The sequence below is a fragment of the Arachis hypogaea genome, chromosome 3 (assembly GCF_003086295.3).
Source record: "Arachis hypogaea cultivar Tifrunner chromosome 3, arahy.Tifrunner.gnm2.J5K5, whole genome shotgun sequence".
NCBI classification, from domain to species: domain Eukaryota; kingdom Viridiplantae; phylum Streptophyta; class Magnoliopsida; order Fabales; family Fabaceae; genus Arachis; species Arachis hypogaea.
Genome location: NC_092038.1, coordinates 77,966,587 through 77,973,341, shown reverse-complemented (window position 1 = coordinate 77,973,341; position 6,755 = coordinate 77,966,587). Strand labels below are relative to the sequence as shown.

At 40.3% G+C, this 6,755-nt stretch overlaps 1 non-coding gene across 1 annotated transcript; it reads right to left on the bottom strand.

Annotated features, from left to right (window-relative positions):
• Positions 1-493: 493 nt before the first annotated feature.
• LOC112793755 (small nucleolar RNA R71) lies at positions 494-601 on the bottom strand. Its single transcript, XR_003198452.1, has one exon. It is a non-coding gene; the product is annotated as a small nucleolar RNA R71 (small nucleolar RNA).
• Positions 602-6,755: the final 6,154 nt, after the last annotated feature.

The window sequence follows — 6,755 nt, the reverse complement described above, 5'->3', positions numbered from 1 at the left end:
TGAACCTGAAAGAACTCTAAAGAAGAATCTAAGAGAAGCTAAAGCACAACAATTCAGAGAAAACCTTACAAAGAATCTCGAAAAAGAAGACATGGCCGAACCCAATAACAATGGTGGAGGCGCAAGGAGGATGCTTGGTGATTATGCTACACCTACGTCCAACTTTTATGGAAGAAGCATCTCAATCCCTGCCATTGGAGCAAACAATTTTGAGCTGAAGCCTCAACTAGTTGCTCTAATGCAACAGAACTGCAAGTTCTATGGACTTCCATCAGAAGATCCCTATCAGTTCTTAACTGAATTCTTGCAGATCTGTGATACTGTTAAGACTAATGGAGTAGATCCTGAAGTCTACAGGCTCATGCTTTTCTCTTTTGCTGTAAGAGACAAGGCTAGAACATGGTTGGACTCACAACCTAAAGATAGCCTGGACTCTTGGGATAAGCTGGTCACGACCTTCTTGGCTAAGTTCTTTCCTCCTCAAAAGCTAAGCAGGCTTAGAGTAGATGTTCAGACCTTCAAGCAAAAAGATGGTGAATCCCTCTATGAAGCTTGGGAAAGATACAAGCAGTTGACCAAAAAGTGTCCTTCTGTCATGCTTTCAGAGTGGACCATTTTGGATATATTCTATGATGGTCTATTTGAGTTCTCTAAGATGTCACTGGACCATTCTGCAGGTGGATCCATTCACCTAAAGAAAATGCCTGTAGAAGCTCAAGAACTCATTGACATGGTTGTAAATAACCAGGTCATGTACACTTCTGAAAGGAATCTTGCGAATAATGGGATGCCTCAGAGGAAGGGAGTTCTTGAAATTGATGCTCTGAATGCCCATATTGGCTTAGAACAAAATGTTGACTCAGCAAGTCAACATGATTTCTCAGAGTCTGAATTGATGGCAAAATGCATCCAATAGTACTAAAAAGACATCTTCTGAAGAAGAAGCTTATGATCCTGAGAACCCTGCAATAACAGAGGTAAATTACATGGGTGAACCCTATGGAAACACCTACAATTCCTCATGGAGAAATCATCCAAATTTCTCATGGAAGGATCAATAAAAGCCTCAACAAGGCTTTAATAATTGTGGAAGAAACAGGCTTAGCAATAGCAAGCTTTTTCCATCATCTTCTCAGCAACAGACAGAGAACTCTGAGCAGAGCCCCTCTAGCTTAGCAAACATAGTCTCTGACCTATCTAAGGCCACTTTGAGTTTCATGAGTGAAACAAGGTCTTCCATTAGAAATTTGGAGGCACAAGTGGGTCAGCTGAGTAAGAAAATCATTGAAACTCCTCCTAGTACTCTCCCAAGCAATACAGAAGAGAATCCAAAAAGAGAGTGCAAGGTCATTGATATAATCAATATTGTGGAATGCACAAAGGAGGAGAAGGACGTGAATCCCAGTGAGGAAGACCTCCTGGGATGTCCTCTGAACAAAAAGGAGTTCCAAACTGAGGAACCTAAGGAATCTGAGGCTCACATAGAGACCATAGAGATTCCATTGAACCTCCTTTTACCATTCATGAGCTTTGAGAACTATTCTTCCTCTGAAGAGAATGAAGATGTAACTGAAGAGCAAGTTGCTCAATATCTAGGAGCCATCATGAAGTTGAATGCCAAGTTGTTTGGTAATGAGACTTGGAAAGGTGAATCTCCCTTGCTTATTAGTGAACTAGATACACGGGTTCAACAAACTCTACCTCAAAAGAAACAAGATCCTGATAAATTCTTAATACCCTGTACCATAGGCACCATGACCTTTGAGAAGGCTCTGTGTGACCTGGGGTCAGGTATAAACCTTATGCCACTCTCTGTAATGGAGAAACTGGAGATCTTTAAGGTACAAGCTGCAAGAATCTCATTAGAGATGGCAGACAAGTCAATAAAACAAGCTTATGGATTGGTAGAGGACGTGTTAGTAAAGGTTAAAGGCCTTTACGTCCCTGCTGATTTCATAATCTTAGACAATGGGAAGGATGAGAATGAATCCATCATTCTTGGAAGACCCTTCCTAGCCACAGCAGGAGCTGTGATTGATGTTGACAGAGGAGAGCTAGTCCTTCAATTGAATGGGGACTACCTTTTGTTTAAAACTTAAGGTTATCCTTCTGTAAACATGGAAAAGAGGCACAATAAGCTTCTCCCAATACAGAGTCAAACAAAGCCTCCACAATCAAACTCTAAGTTTGGTGTTGGGAGGCCAAAACCAAACTCTAAGTTTGGTGTTGAACCCCCACATTCAAACTCTAAGTTTGGTGTTGGGAGGTCCCAACAATGCCCTGATGATCTGTGAAGCTCCATGAGAGCTCACTGTCAAGTTATTGACATTAAAGAAGCGCTTATTGGGAGGCAACACAATTTTTATTTATCTATATTTCTATTGTTCTTTTATGTTTTATTAGGTTTATGATCATGTGGAGTCACAAAACAATTGCAAAAATTAAAAATAGAATAAAAAATAGCAGAAGAAACAGTACACCCTGGAGGAAGAGCTTACTGACGTTTAAACGCTAGTAAGGAGCATCTGGCCGGCGTTTAACGCTAGAACAGAGCATGAAGCTGGCGTTAAATGCCAGAAACAAGCAGCTGTCTAGCATTTAAATGCTAGGATTGCACCCTGAAGAAAGCTGGTATTAAACGCCAGAAACAAGCATGGAAGTGGCGTTCAACGCCAGAAACATGCTGCAGATTGGCGTTGAACACCCAAAACAAGCATAGAAGTGGCGTTTAATGCCAGAAACATGCTGTAGTCTGGCATTAAACGCCAGGATTGCATACAAAGGGCATTTTACAAACCTAAAGGGTGCAGGGATGAGAAATCCTTGACACCTCAGGATCTGTGGGCCCCACAGGATCCCCACCTACCTTCTCCCTCTCTCTCACACCTTTTCATAACACTCTTCCCCAAACATCATTCACCAATCACCTCAATCACTCTTCCCCATCACCTCTTCACCACTCACATCCATCCACTCTTCCCCATAAACCCCACCTACCTTCAAATTCAAAATCTCTTTTCCACCCAATCCCATCCTAAATGGCCGAACCCAACCCCTCTTCCTCCACTATATAAACCCCTTCATCCTTCTTCATTTTCACCCAACACAACCCTCTCTTCTCCCTCTTGGATGAATACACATCTCTCTCCCTCTCCTCCATATCATATTCTTCTTCATCTATTCTTTCTTCTTTTTGCTCGAGGGCAAGCAACATTCTAAGTTTGGTGTGGTAAAAGCATAGTTTTTTATTTTTCCATAACCATTTATGGAACCTAAGGCCGAAGAAACCTCTAGAAAGAGGAAAGGGAAGACAAAAGCTTCCACTTCCGAGTCATGGGAGATGGAGAGATTCATCTCAAAGGTCCATCAAGACCACTTCTATGAAGTTGTGGCCAAGAAAAAGGTGATCCCTGAGGTCTCTTTCATGCTCAAGAAAAATGAGTATCCAGAGATCCGACATGAGATCCAAAGAAGAGGTTGGGAAGTTCTTACCAACCTATTCAACAAGTCAGAATCTTAATGGTTCAAAAGTTCTATGCAAACACATGGATCACTAGGAACCATGATCAAAGCATGAACCCAAACCCAAAGAATTGGCTTACAATGGTTCGAGGGAAATGCTTAGATTTCAGTCCGGAGAATGTAAGGTTGGTGTTCAACTTGCCTATGATGCAAGAAGACGCACGCCCCTACACTAGAAGGGTTAACTTCGATCAAAGGTTGGACCAAGTCCTTATGGACATATGTGTGGAAGGAGCTCAATATAAAAGAGACTCAAAAGGCAAGCCGATTCGATTGAGAAGACTGGACCTTAAGCCTGTGGCTAGAAGATGGTTGGAGTTCATCCAATGCTCCATCATCCCTACTAGCAACCGATCTGAAGTGACTGTGGATCGGGCCATCATGATCCATAGCATCATGATTGGAGAGGAAGTGGAAGTTCATGAAGTCATCTCTCTAGAACTCTACAAAGTAGCCGAAAAGCCCTCCACCTTGGCAAGGCTAGCTTTTCCTCATCTCATTTGCCATCTATACAACTTAGCTGGAGTTGTCATAGAAGGAGACATCCTCATTGAAGAGGACAAGCCCATCACTAAGAAGAGGATGGAGCAAACAAGAGAGCCCATTCATGGATCTCAAGAGACGCATGAGGAAGCTCATCATCTAGAAATCTCTTAGATGCCTCAAGAGATGCATTTTCCTCCAAACAACTATTGGGAACAACTCAACACTTCTCTAGAAGGATTGAGTCATAACATGAACCAATTAAGGGTGGAACACCAAGAGCACTCCATCATTCTCAATGAGATTAGAGAAGATCAAAGAGCTATGAGGGAGGAGCAACAAAGGCAAGGAAGAGACATAGAGGAGCTCAAGAACACCATTGGTCCTTCAAGAAGAAGGCGCCACCCTCACTAAGGTGGACTCATTCCTTAACTTCCTTGTTCTTATCTCTCTATTTTTCAGTTTTTGAGCTTCATGTTTGTCCTTGTTTGTGTCTTTATTACAAGATCATTAGTATTTAGTAACTATGTCTTAAGGATATGAATAATTCCATGAATCCTTCACCTTTCTTAAATGAAAAATGTTTTTAATACAAAAGAACAAGAAGTACATCAGTTTCGAATTCATCCTTGAAATTAGTTTAATTATATTGATATGGTGACAATACTTTTTGTTTTCTGAATGAATGCTTGAACATTGCATATTTTTTATCTTGTTGTTTATGAATGTTAAAATTGTTGGCTCTTGAAAGAATGATAAAAAAGAGAAATGTTATTGATAATCTGAAAAATCATGAAATTGATTCTTGAAGCAGGAAAAAGCGGTGAGGAACAAATCTTGCGAAAAAAAAGAAAGAAAAAGAAAAAGAAAAAGAGTAAGCAGAAAAAGCCAATAGCCCTTAAAACCAAAAGACAAGGGTAAAAAGGATCCAAGGCTTTAAGCATCAATGGATAGGAGGGCCCAAGGAAATAAAATCTAGGCCTAAGCGGCTAAATCAAGCTGTCCCTAACCATGTGCTTGTGGCATGCAGGTCCAAGTGAAAAGCTTGAGACTGAGTGGTTAAAGTTGTGATTCAAAGCAAAAAGAGTGTGCTTAAGAGCTCTGGACACCTCTAACTGGGGACTTTAGCAAAGCTGAGTCACAATCTGAAAAGGCTCACCCAGTCATGTGTTTGTGGCATTTATGTATCTGGTGGTAATATTGGAAAATAAAGTGCTTAGGGCCATGGCCAAGACTCCTAAAAGTAGCTGTGTTCAAGAATCAACATACTTAACTAGGAGAATCAATAACACTATCCAAAATTCTGAATTCCTATAGATGCCAATCATTTTGAACTTCAAAGGAAAAAGTGAGATGCCAAAACTATTCAGAAGCAAAAAGCTACATGTCCCGCTCATCTAATTAGAACTAATATTCATTGATAATTTGGGATTTATAGTATATTCTCTTCTTTTTATCCTATTTTATTTTCAGTTGCCTGGGGACAAGCAACAATTTAAGTTTGGAGTTGTGATGAGCGGATAATTTATATGCTTTTTGGCATTGTTTTTAGGTAGTTTTTAGTATGATCTAGCTACTTTTAGGGATGTTTTTATTAGTTTTTATGTAAAATTCACATTTCTGGACTTTACTATGAGTTTGTGTGTATTTTTTTGATTTCAGGTATTTTCTGGCTGAAATTGAGGGACCTGAGCAAAAATCTGATTCAGGCTGAAAAAAGACTACAGATGCTGTTGGATTCTGACCTCCCTGCACTCAAAATGAATTTTCTGGAGCTACAGAACTCCAAATGGTGCGCTTTCAACTACATTGGAAAGTAGACATCTAGGGCTTTCCAGAAATATATTATATTTCATACTTTATTTGATTTTTGATGATGCAAACTAGAGTTCAACACCAGTTCCATGCTGCATTCTGGAGTAAAATGCCAGAAACACGTCACAAACCAGAGTTAAACGCTAAAAACACGTTACAACTTGGCGTTTAACCCCAAGAGAAGCCTCTGCACATGTAAAGATCAAGCTCAGCCCAAACACACACCAAAGTGGGCCTCGAAAGTGGATTTCTGCACTTAGACTTTTTTCTGTAAACCCTAGTAGCTAGTTTAGTATAAATAAAACTTTTTACCATTGTACTAGGCGTCTGGTCTTTTTCCCATTTTTTGAATTCATATGTCCTTTGTGGGGGCTGGCCATTCAGCCATGCCTGGACCATCACTTATGTATTTTCAACGGTGGAGTTTCTACACACCATAGATTAAGGTGTGGAGCTTTGCTGTACCTCGAGTATTAATGCAGTTACAACTATTTTCTATTCAATTCAGCTTATTCTTATTCTAAGATATTCGTTGCACTTCAACATGATGAATGTGATGATCCGTGACACTCATCATCATTCTCACCTATGAACGCGTGCCTGATAACCACTTCCGTTCCACCTTGGATCGAGCGCATATCTCTTGGATTCCTTAATCAGAGTCTTCGTGGTATAAGCTAGAATACATTGGCAGCATTCTTGAGAATCCAAAAAGTCTAAACCTTTTATGTGGTATTCCGAATAGGATTCAGGGATTGAATGACTATGACGAGCTTCAAACTTGCGAGTGTTAGGCGTAGTGACAGACACGAAAGAATCATTGGATTCTATTCCGACATGATCGAGAATCGACAGATGATTAGCCATGCTGTGACATAGCATTTGGACCATTTTCACTGAGAGGATGGGAAGTAGCAATTGACAACAATGACACC